Source organism: Miniopterus schreibersii (assembly GCF_964146895.1).
Source record: "Miniopterus schreibersii genome assembly, chromosome: X".
Lineage (NCBI taxonomy): Eukaryota > Metazoa > Chordata > Mammalia > Chiroptera > Miniopteridae > Miniopterus > Miniopterus schreibersii.
Window position 1 is genome coordinate 18,621,483 of NC_138104.1, and position 16,169 is coordinate 18,637,651.

General features: G+C 34.3%; 1 pseudogene across 1 annotated transcript in view; it reads right to left on the reverse strand.

The window, feature by feature from the left end:
* The window catches only part of LOC308551732 (ubiquitin carboxyl-terminal hydrolase 10 pseudogene), a 36,128-nt pseudogene extending 22,821 nt beyond the window's left edge, over positions 1-13,307 (reverse strand). The window contains exon 1 of the transcript in view: positions 13,241-13,307. The product of the transcript in view is annotated as a ubiquitin carboxyl-terminal hydrolase 10 pseudogene (transcript). The remainder of the gene's footprint in view (positions 1-13,240) is intronic.
* Positions 13,308-16,169: the final 2,862 nt, after the last annotated feature.

The following is a 16,169-nucleotide window of genomic DNA, read 5'->3' on the forward strand; positions in this document are numbered from 1 at the left end:
CATCCCACATAGTGGAATTTTCACTGATACATCTCCTAGGGCAAGAGAAACAAAGGAAAAAATAAACATATGGGACTACATCAAACTAAAAAGCTCCTGAACAGCAAAAGAAAACACCCTCAAAATACAAAGAAACCCCACGGTCTGGGAAAACATGTTTGCCAAGGATGTATCTGATAAGGGGCTAATTTCCAAAGTGTACAAAGAACTCATAGTACTCAGCAAGAGGAAGATAAACAACCCAATTAAGAAATGGGCAAAGGACTTGAATAGACACTTCTCCAAAGAGGACATACAGATGGCCAAGAGACACATGAGAAAATGCTCAACGTCGCTAATCATCAGAGAGATGCAAATTAAAACCACAATGAGGTATCACTTCACACCTGTCAGAATGGCTGCCATCAACAAATCAACAAACGACATGTACTGGCCAGGGTGTGGAGAAAGGGGAACCCTAGTACACTGCTGGTGGGAATGCAGGCTGGTGCAGCCACTATGGAAAACAGTATGGAGGTTCCTCAAAAAATTAAACATGGAGCTGCCTTTTGACCCAGTGATTCCACTCCTAGGAATGTATCCTAAGAATCCTGAAACATTCATCAGAAAGGATATATGCACCCCGATGTTCATAGCAGTACAGTTTACAATAGCTAAGATCTGGAAACAGCCCAAGTGCCCATCAGTAGATGAGTGGATAAAAAGCTGTGGGACATTCACACCATGGAATACTACGCAGCTATAAAGAAGAATCTCGTACCCTTTGGGACAGTATGGATGGACCTGGAGAAAATTATGCTAAGTGAAATAAGCCAGGTAGCGAACGACAAACATCACATGATCTCACTTATACGTGGAATCTAAAGAACTTAATAAACTGATGAACAGAATAGATTCAATGACATGGAAGCATAGATCAGACTGACGAATGTCAGAGGGATGGAGGAGTGTGGGTGGGTGGAGGGGGAGAGAGTAATCAAAGAATTTATATGCATATATGCACAGCCCAGGGACACGGACAATGGTGGGGAGAGGTACTGGGGAGGGTGATGAGACGGGCTGGAATGGATCATTGGGTAGAAAAAGGGACATCTGTAATATTTTAAACAAAAATAAAATTTTAAAAATAATAATAAAAATAATGTAAAACTGTAGATACAAATTACCCATGAATCTGTTAGACCTCAAGCTCTGTGAGGATAGGGAGCCAGTGAATCTAATTCTCCTGTTGTTTCTCAGATCTTAGCATATTGTTTGGCAGGGCAAACATTTTCTGAAAGAGAATGAATGGAATCTATTTCTAGCATTATAACAATAGTTCAGCTTCCTCAGCTGGCAAATAAAGTCGATGAATTCACTCATTCTCTCTAGAAATCTAATATGGATAGTATGTACTTGATTATATCACAACTCACCTATAGGCACTGCTCTGTTAGCCAACAGTGACTGCTTCTTAGGAGATAGCAACACCCCTACCCTGACACTACTTCCCACCTAAGCTGGGGGTACATAAACAGCACCATTGGAAACTAAATGTAGTACCAGGCTCAAATTCATTGATGAATTCAGAATACTGTTGTTGGGTGCATCTACCTTGATTCATTGATGCTTCAACCTTTCTGGCCTTGATTAACTGCAAGTATAATTAGGAGTTCCTACCTCAATCTTTACTTGCTGACCAATTGTTCTTTTTTTTTTAATATATCTTTAATGATTTTAGAGAGAGGAAGGGAGAGGGAGAGAGAGATAGAAACATCAATGATGAGAGAGTCATTGATCGGCTGCCTCCTGCATGCCCCCAACTGGGGATCAAACCCACAACCCGGGCATGTGCCCTGACTGGGAATCGAACCCTGATCGCCTGGATCCTAGGTCGACACTCAAGCACTGAGCCATGCCTGGCCGGGCCCAGTTGTTCTTTAATTTATTTCTGATCCCTAGTGATCTGAGGAACCATATTATATACACACTTGAGAAATACAAAGGAATAAAAGCAGATCTCCTCAATCTAATATCAAGCATTTTTTCTCAATTACAGTTTACATTCAATATTATTTTATATTGGTTTCAGGTGTACAGCATAGTGGTTAGACAATCATATACTTTACAAAGTGGTCCCCCCAATATTCCAAGTACCCACCTAGCACCATAAATAGTTATTACAATATTATTGACTATATTCCTTATGCTATACTAACATAAAGCATTTTTTTAAAACCCTATACTGCCCGGCCAGTGTGGCTCAGTGGTTGAGCATCAACCCATGAACCTGGAGGTCAGGCTTCAGTTCCTGTCAGAGCACATGCCATGGTTGCAGGCACAATCCCCAGTAGGGGGTGTGCAGGAGGCAGCCAATGGATGCTTCTCTCTCTCCTCCTTTCCTCTCTCTGAAGTCAATAAAAACATTTTTTTAAAAAGAAAACTCTATATAACAGGTCAGATATTATGGTGAAGTGGTAGTAGTATTTGTTTTAAAATCAGGAATAAGATAGCATAGCTCACTATCAGTATTTCTATTAATCACAGGCCAGAAATCTTAGCAGTGTAGGCAACGACAAAAAGAAACACAAAGTGAAAAGCCTGAAATAAAAGTTATTATTTATACATGATAAAAATGATTTATGTAGAAAACTGAAAGAATAACCACAGATAAACTATCAGAACTATTTTAGGAAAGTAAGGTTGCTGAATGTAATATTAAAACATTAAATTTCTTTTCTATATACCCACATCAACAATTGGAAATACAATTTAAAAAGAGACAATTTATAAAAGAACATTTTTAAAATTAGGAGTAACAGGTAATAGTTTCCTCTAAACCACCAGAAAACCGGGCAAAATATTTTAAGACTGTTTACAGACAATGACAATAGAAAGTGAATGATCCAAGAAAAAATGGAAAACAATGAGATGATCTTTATGATCACCTTGGCTTTCTTCCTAGAGACAATTCTTAGACCAAAAGTATGAGGAAGAGAAAACCAAACAGAGAACAGGGATCTTATTGACTTGAAAAGGTAATTTGGAATTTGAGGAGGCTGAGATACCTGAAATTTGTGAATAAGAAGGAGCTATTCAAAGAAAAGTTTCTAGAATATTCATAGGTGACCCCTTATGAATACTAAGACATCCATGAGAAATGTGAAAATTCATGGTAAAGAAAAAAAAAGATAGCTGTAAGATGAATAATTCTGAGCACTTTTCCAGGGCTGTGAGATACTCTCATTCTAAGCAGCCAGGATGAAGAGTTGTTGTGCACTTAGATAATGCAGTAGAGAATCTCACAAGTGTCATACCTTAGTAATAGGACTAAACTAGACCTAGAGTAAGTGCCACTCTAGACCCATGCTACAAAGCCTAAAACAGGCTTCAAAAGAATCAAGCTGATCCCAAAGTACACTTAATGTTAGTCATAACACAGTCCAATGCTGACTTAAGCAAGTTAAAAAATTCCAGTGCTTGGCAATGTAAACTTCACACTGGTCAAGCATCCAATTCATATTAATAGACATGTAAAGAAGCAGAAAAATGTCACCTATGACTTGAATGAAAATAAGTCACTAAGAATAGGCTCAGAAATTTAGAGATAGAATTTGCAAACATTTTAAACAGCTGGTATAAATATGCCCAAAGAATTAACAAAACACATAACAGTAATAAAGAGAGAAATCAGTGTTACAAAAAGAACCAAATGATCTTCTAGAGCTGAGCAATATACTATTTAGAATGAAAAATTCACTGGATGAGGAAAACAGCTAGTAAAATAATAAAGAATAAACTCTTTAAAACACAGAAGAGAAACTATCTAAACTGAGCAATGAGAGAAAATAATAAAGTTAGAAGAGCAACAGGGAATCTGGCTAACATATGTATATTTGGAATATCAGAAGTGAAGGAAGGCAAAAAAATTAGAAAATAATGACTGAAAATTTCCAAGTTAGATAAAAAGTATAAACACAGATCCAAGAATCTCAGCAAACCCCAAACAGCAAAAAAATAAAACAAACACCAAAGCATATCATGATCAAATAGCTGAAAACCAGTAACAAAGAGAAAATCATTTAATCAACCAAAGATGCATAATACACAGAGAAAGAAATGTTTTAAAAGACTGCATATACTTGATCAGAAAAATATACATGTTAGAAGACAGTGAGACTTTCAGTGTAAATGCTGAAAGAAATAGAAAAAAAGTTAGCCTAGAATTCTATACTAGTGAAATATGTTTTAAAAAAGAATGAAGCTGAAGAGTATTTTTAGGAATGCACATATATCCATCATCAAACAAAATAAAATTCACAATGTCTGTTATCTTATCAAAATTTACAGGCATGCAAAGAATAAGAAACAGAGTAAAATAATGACAAGAAATATTTATCAATTGTAAATGACCCTGAATTGACATATAGGTTTAGTAGAAAAGGACATTAAGATATTATACTTATAGTATTTCATATTTTCAAGAAGCAAAAGAAAAATTGAATATACTACATAGAGACATGAAAAGTATAGACCCTAATAGAATATCTAGAGATGAAAATCCAAATACTTAAGATAAAAAAACACACTGAATATTAACAACAGAGCAGATAGTGCAAAATAAATAATTAGTGAATGTGAATGTTTCAATAAAACTATCTGAAATAAAGCACAGAAAGAAAAAATGAATAGGGCATAAATACACTATAAAAAAAATTCAAGCTGCAGAATTGGAGTCACTAAAGGATGGGAGAAAGTAAAGGAATAGAAAGCATATTTGAAGAACTAGTGGCTAAAATGGTCAAAAAGTGATTAAAATAATTAAGTTACAGTTTCAAGAAGCTCAATAAACTCTAAGCACAAGAAAATGACCCTAGGATATGCTATAATCAAATTACTTAAAATATCAATAGAGAAAAAAATCTTAAAAGCATTTAGAGAAAAGACAAAGCTTATTATATACACCAGAACAAAGATAAGAGTGACAGTAGATTTCTTATTGAAAATAATACAAGGTAGAACACAGTGGAGCACAAATTCTTTACTCAGCAAAAATATCTTTGAAAAATGAAGGTGAAGAAAGTAGAGAGGAAGGGACTTCCAGAATGGCTGGGTGAGGAGTTTAGCAAATCCTGTGCTGAAAAAGCAATAAAAGCAATAATAAAAATGAACAAAATTATTTTTAAAAATCCAAAGACTGGGAACTGGCCAAAGGCATTAAACAATTTGAGAACTGTTTATTCAAGAAAATTTACTGAATCATGATTAGAACAGTGGAATTTATGGTATTTTCTTCTGGGTCTGTTCCCATCACAACCATTTCCTCAACTCCACAGTGCAGAAATACTACTAGGGCAGTAGGAGGGGTTAACTTTATTTGGAGAAGAATGCAGAAATTTCTACATACAGTGGTGGTGTTTTCCAGCTGAGGCTTCAAACACCATGGAGCAGAGAAAAGACATCTATCTCCACTTTTCCCCTTTTGAATTCCTGACCCATTAAATCCATGAGTCATAATAAATGATTGTTTTACACCATAAATATTGGACTAATTTGTCACACAGCTATACTAACTAGAAGATAATTGTTACATGAGCGTGGCATTCTGCCATAAAGCAAAAAACTAATATAGCAATAGTTTGAGAATCAGATGTTAGTCTTCAATTGGAAAGCCTTCAGATTATTAGTGGAAGCATAAAAGCCTTCATAAAATGTGTCATTTAAGGATTAAAAGAAAGCAAGGAATTTGTTATCAAAGTATGGAAGAAAGAAAAAAGTTGTTATGCAGTGGTGGGAAGTTTAGACACTGTCATCTGCAACTATCTGGAAGATGTAACTAAGGAGTTTCAAGGTAAAGTGTCAAAGCTGACACCTGCCTTCTCGTTGATGCTTATAGAAAAATGCTAGAGAGATAATCTACAGAAAGAATTGTTAAATACAAAGAAAGTTAAAAACCCATTTGTTATTTGCAGGCTTTCAAAGATTCTATAATTAGGGAAGGGTTTTAGAGAAGATATATAGTAAGAATATAAAATTCTTTGTAAAACCAAATAAAGAAAGATCCAATGTCGTACTGTCAAGAATCATTTAGTTGAACAAAAGCTCTCCTGAAGATCTTAATGACTTGTCTCACAGATCTTCTCAACTGAGCAATAAAGTTTGTAATATCTTAAGAACATTCATTATTCTTCAGAAGTCTTATAGAGTGCTCAATGAGAGCAGGGTTAATCTCAAAGAAATTTGTGAGTGTGGCTTTCGTTAATGGAGAAGATTGCTAATTCATAAGAAAATCACTAAGTTTTTTAAAAGATTTATATTAGCTCAGATTAAAAACTTAAAAGAGATCTTTGGAACCCCAACCTTTTATGAATAAGAAGGATGGGGGGAGCTATAAGCACATGCTACTTTTTATTGAAAAAAAAAAAGGATAAATAAAATAGATTCAGTGACATGGAAGCATGGATCAGACTGATGAATCTCAGAGGGAAGGTGGGGGTGGATGGGGAGAGATTAACCAAAGAATCTATACGTATATATGCATAACCTATGGACACAAAAAATAGTGTGGTGAAGGTCTGGGGAGGGGAGTGGGTGTGAGGGGGAAGGAGTCAATGGGGAAAAACGGGGACATCTGTAATATTTTGAACACTAAAAAATAAAAAATAAAAGCATAGAATCAAAAGCTTTGTTGAATCATTCATAGGCAGTAAGACTAAGCCCTAATCAAGAACTGGCAACATGTACCTAACTGTATTTCTGAATTTCTATGGGCCACTGATTCCAGCATGTTTCCTGCTTTTCTCTTTGGAAAGGAAGATGTATTCCTGTCAAACATTTCATGTTGGAGGATATATATATATATATGTGTGTGTGTGTGTGTGTATTATAAATAGTCTCCTTTTAATTCACAGGACTTTTAAATCAAGAGAAGGCATACTTGAAAAGTTATACTTGAGGAACAACAGCTGAGGAGCCTCATCCCAAAAGAACAGATGTAGGTGAAGGAGATCCTAGGCCTAGGCCTTGAGATTGAACCTGTTGCTGTAATGGGATGAGAGTTGGCCTGGGGGGGGGGGGCACTTCTGAATTTTGTATGTAGAAGGAATGTGGATTATTTTGACCAGAGTACAGACTCTGGTAGATGGTAGTAGACCCATGGCATATATACACCACATATATGTTGCAGTGTGAGCGACACCTCCTCCCTCTGAGATATGAAGTTTCTGTCCTCTCCCTGTTGAGCCTGGGATGGGAATTGTAACTTTTCTGACCAATAGTGAGTAGTAGAAATAATGTTATATGATTTCTGGCTAAATCATAAGGAGGATACAGTTTCTTCTGTCTGGTCTTTCTCTTTCTCAAGACAATTTCCCTTGGAATCCAGACATTATGTTCTGAGGAACTCCAGGTCATATGGAGAGGTCATATTTAGGCTTACCAAATGAAAATCCAAAGTAAGGTTTCAATGGATAGCTAGCATCAACTTACATTAATAACGTAAGTGTCTTCAGAAGTTTATAATAATCAGTCATTGAATCTACCAGCCGAGGGACTAGAAACCACAAAGTAAAGCCAAGGCATCTCTATTATGTTCAGTATTAATTCCTATTCCACAGAATATCTGAGCCAACATTTTTGGAAATGAATTTTTATCTAGCCTTAGTTAAATAAACAGATTTTCTTGATATGAGCAAAAATAGGTCACATAAAGAAAAACTATAAAAAATGATAAATTTGACTTCATCAAAGTTCAACTTTTATATCTTTAAAAGCACCATGAAGAAAATGAAAAGGCAAGCCACAGAACGAGAAAATATATTTGTAATATACATATGTGAAAAAGAACATTTTAACCAGAATACATGAACACTTAAAATTCTATATTAAGAAGACAACCCACTAATAAAAGGGGCAAAATATTTGGACAATTCTGAAAATTATACATGTACATATATATTAAGCACACAATCAACATCATTGCTCTTAGAGGAAATGCAACTTAAAACCACAATGAGAAATCCCTACACACTCACTAGAATGGTCAAAAATTCTATCTGAACAGTATTTGGAAAAACTAGAATGCTCAGACGTTGCTTTTTGAACTCTAAAATGTTACTACCAGTTTGAATACCATTTTGGCTATTTCTTATAAAGTAAATCATAGATTCTCCATAAATGCCATGATTCGAATTGTAAGTATATATCTATGCTTAAGGAATATGTATATTGTCACAGAACGCATGTTCAGCCATTTTCTGCTTTTGTTTTGATGTTTCCACAGAAGAATGATGAGTTGTAGCTTCCTAGTCTGACATTTTGCTCCTGGCGTGTGTGTGAATGTATGTGTGTATGTGTGTGTCTGTGTGTGTATTGTATGATTCAGTTTATATGAAATTTTAGAAGTCAAATAAATCTATAGTGACAGAAAGCATATCAGTAGTTGTCTAAGGCCACAGTTGGTGGAGGGATCAACTAAAAAGGATTAAGATGGAAAATTTTGGAGTGATGGAAATCTTCTCCATCTTGAGTGTGGTAGTGGTTATACAGATATATACATTTGTCAAACCTCATAAATCTATACACATAAAATGTGTATACTTAACTTTATGTAAATTAGAGCACAATAAAGTCAATATGATTGGACATAACCAACATATACAGAAATATCCACTTAAAAATCCAAGAATACACATTTTTCTCAAGTGCACATGGAATATTTTCTAGGATAGACCATATATTAGGCCACAAAACAAATCTTACTAAATTTGAAAGATTAAAAAAATAAAAAGCATCATTATGATTACAATAGAATGGAACTAGAAATTGATGACAGAAGGAAAGCTAGAAAGTTCACAAATATGTAAAAATTAAATAGCACACTCAATCAATGAGTCAAAGAAGAAATAACAAGGAATATTATAAAATATCTATAGAGAAATCAAAACAAAAATACAACACACCAAAATTAATGGGATGCAGTAATAGAAGTCTTAAAAGGAAATTTTAAAGCTGTAAACACATGTTTTTTAAAAAAGATCTCAAATCAGCATCCTAACTTTACAATTTCAGGAAATAGAAAAAGGAGAACAAATTAAATCCATAAATAACAGAATGATGAGATAATAAAGATTAGAGCAATGAGAGATAAAATAGAGAATAGAAAGTAATAGAGTAAATCAACAAAACCAAAAGTTCATTCTTTGAAAGGGTCAACAAATTGACAAATTTTAGCTAGGTTGACTAGGATACAAAGAAAGAAAACCCAAATTGACAGAGCAATTAGGCAAAAAAAAGAAATAAAAAGCATCAAAATTGGGAAGGAAATAAAATTATCTCTATTCAAAGATAACATAATCTTATATGTAGAAAACCCTGAAGATTACACACACACACACACACTGTTATAACTGATAAACAATTCAGCATTGTTGCACAATACAAGATCCACACACAAATTCAGTTGGGTTTCTATACATTAGCAACAATCCAAGGAGGAAATTAAGAAAGTAATTTCATTTACAATAGCATCTAAAAGAATTAAACATTAGGGATAAATGTAACTAAGGAGGCAAAAGACTTGTACACTGATTCAGCCCACCCACATTATGGAGGATAATCTACTTTATTCTATGTCTACTGGTTTAAATTCTAATTTCATCTAAAAAATACCTCCAAAGAAACATGAAGAATAATGTTTGACTAAATACCTGAGTTTTGTCACCTAGAAAAGTTGACACATAAAATTAATCATCACAGATGGCCCTTACAAAATATATATATATATGTGTTAGCAAAGCTATGGAGAAATTAGTACCCTTGCACATTGCCTGTGGGAATATAAAATGGTGCAGCCACTATGGAAAACAGTATGATAGTTCTTCAAAAACATGAAACATTGAATTACCATATGATGTAGCAACTCCCCAAAAGAATTGAAAACATTAACTCACACATTTTGCACCTCAGTGTTCATAAAAGCATTATTCACAACAGTCAAAAGTGGAAACAGTCAAATGTCCATCAATAAAATGAATGGATAGCATAAAATGTAATATTATTTGCCCTTCAAAAGGAATGAAATTCTGATACATGCTGTAATATGGATGAACCTCAAAAACATTATGCTCAGTGAAATAACCATATGCAAATGACAAATATTATATAATCCTTTTTATATAAAGTACTAAAATATTCAAATTCATAGAGATAGAAATAGTAGTCACCAGAGGGTGAAGGGAGGGGAGTTATTGTTTCATGGGGATAGTTTCAGTTTGGGATAATGAAAAAATTTTAGAGATGGATATTGGTAATATTTGTACAACAATGTGAATATACTTTATGCCACTGGTTATGCACTTAAAATGGTTAAAATAATAAATTTTATGTTATGTATATTTTATCAAAATAGAAAGAAAGAGCAAATGTTACAACTTGTATGACTCATGAAAATATTATACTAGTGAAAAAAAGCCAGACTGAAAAGACCAGTCTTAATGATTCCATTAATATGAAATGTTTAAAACAGGCAAATCTATGGAGACAGAAAGTACATTAGTTGCTGCCAAGGCCTGGGAGAGATGGTGGGATTAGGGAGTGAAGACTAATGGGTATGGGATTTCTTGCTGGGTAAGTTGAAATGTTCTAAAATCGATCATGGTGATGGTCACACAACTCTGTGCCTATAGTAACAACCATTGAACTATACACTTTAAATGAGTAATTGCATGGTATGTGAATTATATCTCAATAAAGATATTTTTTAAATAATGATAATATAAGGTATCTATAGTCAGAGTAATAAAAGATATCTAAGAAAATCTGGGTGAAAAATATGAAGCTTTATTTAAAGTAATTGAAGATTACATATAAATAGTAAAATCTATCTTGTGTATGCATAGAAACCATTAGTATCATAAAATGTCACTCTTTCCAAGAGTCATCTATAGATTCAATGCAATTTCAATCAAAATAACATTAGAATTTTTCTTGGACCTTGAGAACATATTCCTAGAAGTTATGTGGCAAAACAAAAAGTGAAGATGCAACTAAAGAAGAAATAATGAAAGCACTACTGCAAAATATCAAAAATATATATAAGATATAGGAATTGAGGCAATATAGTACTAGATTAGGGCTAGATAAGTAAAACAATGGATCACAATAGAAAGAATAAGGGAAGTAAGGAAGAAAGAGAGGGAGGGAGGGAGGGAGGGAGGGAGGGAGGGAGGGAGGGAGGGAGGGAGGGAAGGAGGGAGGGAAAAAGGGAGGGAAAAAGGATTGATACATACTAAATTCCTATAATTTAATACAGAAAAAACACACAAATGACCAGGTAGAAAAATGGACTAACTATATGAATAGAATTTCACATAAACCAAAGCTCAAAAATCATATAACAGATGCTGATTTTCATTAGTAATAAAGAAATTGAAAATAAAAGACACAGGAGCCAGGCCGGGCATGGCTCAGCGGTTGAGCATCGACCTGGGATCCAGATGATCAGGGTTTGATTCCTGGTCAGGGCACATGCCCGGGTTGCGGGCTTGATCAATGACTATCTCATCATTGATGTTTCTATCTCTGTCTCTCCCTCTCCTTTCCTCTCTCTAAAATCAATAAAGATATATTTTTCAAAAAAAAAAAAAAAAAGACACAGGAAATACAATTTTATACCTTTCAGATTTCAAAAATTAAAAGCCTAAGCATTCCAAATGTTTTCTCTTTTTAAAAAAAATATATATCTTTATTGATATCAGAGAGAGGAAGGGAGAGGGAGAGAGAGACAGAACACCAATGATGAGAGAGTCATTGATCGAGCCCACAACCCGGGCATGTGCCCTGACCGGGAACCGAACCCCTATCGCCTGGATCCTAGGTCGATGCTCAACCGCTGAGCCACACCCGGCCGGGCCCAAGTGTTTTCTAAGATACTATATAATGGGATAACATATACTACTCTTAGAATTCAAAATTGGCAAGCTACTTTGGAAAATAATTTGGCATTATCTTGCAAATTCAAAAATACACATTCCTAGGAATTCCACTCCTATGTATGCACCATAGAAAAATTCCCGAGCACGAGTGCCAGGGACATATACAGAATTGTTTAACTACTCTTTGCAATAGCCAAAGGTGAGAAACAACCCAAATGCACATCAGCAGAATTGATAAATTATGGCACACTATATATGAATTAAAAGAAAGCAACTCTGGCATCACTCATAAACATGGATGATTTCAGAATCACAATGTTGACTGAAAAGACCAAGTCATAGATCATACAATACGTTACTGTTTATAAGTTCAAAAAATGAAACTAAATAATATGTTGTTAATGATGTTTTGTGTATGCAGGTGTATTAGTGACTTAGCATTACTCCTCCCAAATAAAACAGAGTTTTGTTTTCAAGAATCCTCTTTTCTGTATTTGAGTTGGTTGTATGCTGTTTGGGATGAAGAAGTGAAACAGAAGCCAATATACTAGAAAGTTTATTAAAGTGAGATATAGTGGCAGATAGATATAGAGAAACTTAGATAACCCTACCATGGCTCTGTTCTTCTGTTTCATTCCTAGTTTATCTTTCTGACTAATGGCCTTACTAATAAACAGCAGGCTCAAGTCCATCACCAAGTGCTTGGCTGTGGTCTTATAGAGTAGCAGTTTCCACTAAGGAAAGAGCTTTTGTAGAAAGGGCAGTTTTCACAGAACTCTCCACTAAATCTTCTTACATGGTACAACCTCAGCAGTCACATGTGCTCAGTTTTCCAAATTTTTCCATATTTTCTGACTTGTTTTGATTACTATAATAAATTGCTTATTGCCATTGGATTACTTTGCTAGAGCAGCCATAGCAAACTGTCCCAGACTGGGTGGCTTAAACAAAAGAAATTTATTTTTTTACAGTTCAGTCTATAACACCCATAATACTTGTTGTGGTCTTGTATTTCTGATATATCTACATATATAATAACACTATAATAAGAAGTAATGAAATTATAAGAATAATTTATTACAATCCTAACTACAAATATATATTTTTAAATTTTTAAATGACTAAACAGGTTACGAATTAACTGCCAACATTTTAAAGTTGGGAAATTTTACACAACAATCTAGACTTCTGACTTCTAGAAATCTAAAATTAGATCTAGTAGTATCGACCACACATACTATGGCAGCAACAGCAGCTGAGGAGTAGCTATGTTCTGTAGGAGGCCTGTTTCAGCTCTTTACAACCTCCACCACACCATGTTGTCTTACATTCACCCAGCTTCCTTTCACTTAGTTTATCTATTTCTTCAGTGTTGGCATTTGAGCTGGTGACCATGATCCCCAGTAAGAAAGTTAGCATGTAGGGTTATCTAAGTTTCTCTATATCTAAGTTTCCTCATTTTCAGTATCCTTAACCCCAAGACACTCAATGTGTTCATTCTCTCCTGAACCTTACCCTCATAAGAAGATGCACTTGATTCTAGTAATTTAAAATAAGGAATGAACAATTTACAATGGATTAGTACTCAGCTCTTTCAGAAATATTTTTGCTTTTAAAGAGGTTACTTGGAGAAAGGAAGACATTCTGCTATACACACTGCTGCTCTCTGTTTTGCTTTTCATAGCACTTAACTCACTTGTCATTATTTGCTCAATATTATTTTCCATAGTAGATGATGAGTTCTATGAGGGCAGGAACCATGCCTATGTTTTTTTTGTTTTTTTTCTTTTTTTCTTTTTGTTTATACCACTTAATTTTTATTAAATATTATACTGTTTGTTTTCTTTTTATTAGATTTATTAGGGTGAGATGGGTTAATAAAATTATATAAGATTCAAGTGTACAATTTTATAATACATCATCTGCACATACTGCATTGTGTGTTTACCACTCAAAATCAAATCTCCTTCTGTGACAATATATTTGAGCCCCTTTACCCTTTACTATCCTCTCAATCCCCTTTCCCTCTGGTAACACTCCTTCCTGTCTTCTCAGTACTAGCTCAGTCTATGTCACTGAGTAAGCCCTGGATAACTATTTTTGAATAAATGAAGGAGTAAATGAGCCAGAGAAAAGATTTAGGACAGGGCTTGTAAGTATTAGAATATTTTAATTTAAGTTTATCTCTGCTTTTCTTAGTAATCTTGGTTTCAAGCAAGCCTTTGTTTAGCTCTTTGCTGTCCAGATAAGCTTTATTTGATGGCAGTTACCCCCCAAAAAAACAATTTGATGGACTTGGTCTTGTACCCTTATCTATCTACTGATAACTGCCCTGGTCCAGGTTCAAATAACATAATCTTCCACTAGATAACAGAAATTGTACGTTTTAGTAAGTAGTATGCAGGAGCATATTTAGATAAAAAGTAAGTCTTTCTAGTGCTTTAGTGACCATCCCCAGCTTCCTTTAAAAAGTGTGTGTGTGTGTGTGTGTGTGTGTGTGAGAGAGAGAGAGAGAGAGAGAGAGAGAGATTCATTCTGTCCCCTGTGCTACTGAACACCTAAACACAACACATAGGAGAGATAAACTCCACCAAATTAGAGACTAGGGAGGAAAGCAAAGGCAATTTTCAAGAACCAGAGAAAAGATTTAGGACAGGGCTTGTAAGTATTAGAATATTTTAATTTAAAAGTTTGGCTGAAGCCTACATTCAGCTTGGACAATCTATTGATTTTGTACCTCAACAAATTAAATCAAAATTTCATTTCTCATTTCAAAAAGTCTTTGTTCATTAACCAAACAAGCATTATTTTATTTTAAATATGTTTTATCTATTACAGGTTGGTGTAATATAGTTTACAGATTGGTCTCAGGGAGCAGGATTGAAATGGTGAGCTATTTTAAGAAGTTTAAAGATTTTATTTGAGACCAAAGATCCTTTTCATATTCATCATTATAGGAACAATTCAGAGTGCTTACTGAATTGGCTTCTCTCTCTCTCTCTCTTTTTTTTTTTTTTACTAAGGTACAATTAACAAATAAAATTGTAAGATATTTAAAGTGTACAATGTGATGATCTGATACATATATGCACTGTGAAAGCAGTCCCCTCATCTAGTTAATTAACACATCCATCACCTTACATACTTACCTTTTTTTGGTAAGAACATTTAAATTATACTCTTTAAGCAAATTACAATCATACAATATAGGGTTATCAACTAAAATTACCATGTTCTACATTAGATCCTTAGATGTTATTGATCTTACAGCTGAAAGTTTGTATTATTTTACAAACTTCTTATTTCCCCTAACCCTCAGGGACCACTTTTCTACTCTGTTTCACTGAGTTTAACTTTTTTAAAATTTATTCCACATATAACTGATACAAAGCAGCACTTGTCTTTCTCTGTCTGGCTTACTTCAATTACCATAATGCCCTCCAGGTTTATCCACATTGTTGCAAATGGCAAGATTTCCTTCTTTTAAAAAGCTGAATAATATTCCATTGTTTTATGTGTGTGTGTGTGTGTGTGTGTGTGTGTGTGTGTGTTTTCTTGATCCATTTTTCTGTTGATAGACACTTTTGTTTTCATACTTTGGCTATTGTAAATAATGCTGCAATGAACATGAGAGTTCAGATATCTCTCTGAGATAATGGATTTGTTTCCTTTGGATATATACCCAGAAGTGGAATTTCTGAATCACATGGTAGTTCTCTTTTTAATTTCTTGAGCAGCCTCCATACTGTTTTCCATAGTGACTGGACAAATTTATATTCCCACCAACAGTACACAAGGTAACCTATTAAATGGGAAAAGGGGGGAGAGAGAGAGGAAAGGGTAAAGGGGAGATAAATGGTGATGGAAGGAGACTTGGCTGGGGTGGCAAACACACAATACAACATACAGCTGTGTATTTATAGAATTGTTCCCCTGAAACCTATATAATTTTATTAACCAGTGTCACTCCAATAAATTCAGTTAAAAATTTGCAAGCCACATATCCAATAACAAGTTAATATTCAAAATATAAGAGGTACTTATATAACTCCACAGCAAAAAAATAAATAAACCAACAAATAGCCCAATTAGGAAATGGGCAAAGGAACTGAATAGACATTTTTTCCAAAGAAAACATACAAATGTCACATGAAAAGGTGCTCAACTTCACTAACTCACCAGGGAAATGCAAATCAAAACCACACTGAGCACCTCACACCTGTTAGAATGGTTATTATTATTTTTTAAAAATGAGAT